The sequence below is a fragment of the Macadamia integrifolia genome, unplaced genomic scaffold (genome assembly GCF_013358625.1).
Source record: "Macadamia integrifolia cultivar HAES 741 unplaced genomic scaffold, SCU_Mint_v3 scaffold1552, whole genome shotgun sequence".
Lineage (NCBI taxonomy): Eukaryota > Viridiplantae > Streptophyta > Magnoliopsida > Proteales > Proteaceae > Macadamia > Macadamia integrifolia.
This window is the reverse complement of record NW_024868257.1, coordinates 17,664-20,606: the sequence shown is the minus strand read 5'-3', so window position 1 is coordinate 20,606 and position 2,943 is coordinate 17,664. Positions and strand designations below refer to the sequence as shown.

General features: G+C 35.0%; 1 pseudogene; it reads right to left on the bottom strand.

Moving 5' to 3' along the window:
- Nucleotides 1-1,136: 1,136 nt before the first annotated feature.
- On the bottom strand, nucleotides 1,137-2,277 carry LOC122064204 (annotated as a pseudogene).
- Between the last annotated feature and the right edge of the window lie 666 nt (nucleotides 2,278-2,943).

The following is a 2,943-nucleotide window of genomic DNA, read 5'->3' as shown; positions in this document are numbered from 1 at the left end:
CTGTTCTGCTAGAGAAGATAATCCACTAAAGAAAATGAAAAAATAATAGCAACCCACTCGGACTTCTCACCGCAGAGCGTCGATTGGATCAAACATCAATCCCTTGGCCTTGATCAAACACAAGGAACCACCATTGATACCCAACGGCAGCAACAAGAGAGTTTTTTTTATAAATTCAAATCGTCTCTCTATAATGAGAGCTCTCCTTTATTTATAATAAGGATGTGGAGGGTTTACAAGTAATAGTAACTCAGAGTTACTAAATCTGAGTTACTAAAAATTGATTACAAGAAATTACTAAAAACTGAAAATTAGAATCAGATGAAAATAGAAACTAGTATAGACAGAAATTAGAAACTAACAATGACTTGAAATTAAAAACTAATTTAGGTACTGAAATTAGAAACTAAATAACCCCATCTAAAAAGGAAACTAAAGAAAAATGAAACAAATCACTGAATCCCATATGCAATCTTAGAACCCCTAGTTTAGACCTATAAAAGTAGCCCAATACACTCCAAACCACATGGACTGAAGGCCCAACACGTATACAACCCAGCCCTAAGCTTATTCCTAATAAAACAAGCCTAGTTTGGTGAAGAATCTGCATCAAAATCCCTAAGTGCTCTACCTGTTTGGGCTAAAGACTCTGGATAGCAGTGGTGAAATTTGTAGTGTAATTTTATTCATTGCATTGTACAAAACCAAATTATGTCTCTGCATCCACGATCTATGTTCCAAGTAAGGAATAACAGTAAAACATTCATGATCTATTCATCCATTGAATGGATTCATCCAGTATTCAACTCCCTTGAGTTAAAATCTATTGAAATTAAAATTATCAATTCCAAATGCAACCATGCATGATACATCTCATAAAGAAAGTTTAAGACAACCTCTTTCATCAACAAACTGCAAAGGGCATGCCTTAGGAAATTCTGATTTGTTTGCATTTCGTTTGTTGAGAAAAGGCCAAGCATTTCAGGCTTCTTCAATTCATCTGCCCTTACCATAGACCAGTTCATCATGTGAACTCAAAGTAAGAACACAGCTAAAATTGAGAATCCAAAATTAATTCCAATGCCTTGACTAAAATATGAAAACAAATAAAAACATTTCATTTGGTGGGAGATTCAATAAGATTTAGCACGATTTGGTGACCACTTCCTCTATCTCCTTGTTGGAGAAATACATACTACAAAAAAAATCAAAAAAGCCAATTGTAAAACCGAATATAGCTTTACTTTCTTCACATCTTTCATTTTACATGGGAAAATGAGTTATTTCTTCACAACACAGGATCCTGGAAAGTGGCTTACAGATACTTCACCAATCATTACACAATTTTGCATTCCTAAACTCTCCACACAGGCATGAATCAAGCCCTGTTTGAGATGATTGAGCAAGCTCTAAATTAGAAACTGATAATGTCCCAGACTGATCAAAAGCAAGATTCTCAAACTCTTCCAATACAAGTGCTACATCTTCTTGTTTGAACTTCCCTATCTCTTTGAGCATATATATGACAAATTCTACAGCACTGTCAAGAAGTTGAACTAAAGAAAAAAGAACATTAGAGAGAAACTAAACCATCTATAGGAGAATGTAAAGTTTAGAAGAGATAGATGAAAGAATATAAAGAAATCATTGTATAACTAAAATCATGATGGAAGAAAATCCAGTGCAGGTTTTTTTTATTCAAAGCAATGGAAACTCAACATACCTCTACCCCATCATCATTGAGGTCAGCTGCCTCAAGAACTATGTATGTCATTCTCCGGTTAAGAACTCATTTGACTAGCAAATGTTGTTTTCAAGCTCTGTTCAATATTTAGCTTAGCTAAGTATAGAAAGAACTGAGCTGTGCAAATGATACTCGTCAATATCCAAAACACAGCAAATACACAACCCATTTCTGTAGCTCTAATCACCATATCCTAAAGTTGTGATAGTAGAACAAATGCAATGGAAAGCATCAACAAGATCCAATTTCTCAACTTTGTACAAAAAGATTGCCCCAACCACTATTAGCAACAAAAGAAGGATCAGAGTCACAACAAACTTGTATTTCACTCTGATGTTTTCAAGCTCTTGGAAAATCTCCCTTTCTCCAACTTTTTTATGCAAGTGGAGGGCTTTAACTAACAAAATTTATTGTCTTCCTACAAGATAATTTTCTGCTTACTAAGTATTAGCCCAACAAGAGCCATACGAGAGAAGACAAAAAGCACATCTAAGTAGTTCGGTGACTTTGCTATTTGGGACAAGGTCTCCATATCAACGAATTTAGCTAAGAATTATAAATCAAACACTAGGAACAGAGGATACAAGCATCAATGAATATAACCAAGAAAGAACTACATTGATATGGAGAACCTATACACCCTCTCATCAGATGCTTAAACAGAAAATGAAAATATACGTGGAAAATCGAGCTTAATTCTTTAAGATCAAAGCAACACCCAATTTTCTGACAATTTCAACCGAGGAACTTCAAGATTGTCAATTAATCACCCAATCAAATATTTAGCACATCCATCAAATATCCACGCATTTGACTGGAAAAAAAGGAAAAAAAACTCAAGTTTGCGTGATAGGAGTGAACAATCAAATGATAAGTCAGATTAGAAGAAAGCAAAGAATAAATTTAGGGAGTTTGAGATTAAAATGTAGATATCAAGAACCAAATATAGAGGGGAAAAGGAAAATCAATAACTATTGGGAAAAAAAAAGGAAGGGAAAACCAAAAATTGTAAACCCTAAATGATAAGAGGCAGAGATTACCTGCAAGCAGTGACCAATTGTGGACAGCAACGGTAACGTCAAAAATCTTATCCGGCTACTCTCTCTCTCACTCAGTGCGCTTTGAGTAACTCAGTCCCAATACTTCAATCTCAAGGAAGGGGATAATTCTCTGACCAACGACGAGAGCTGCTGGAGCAA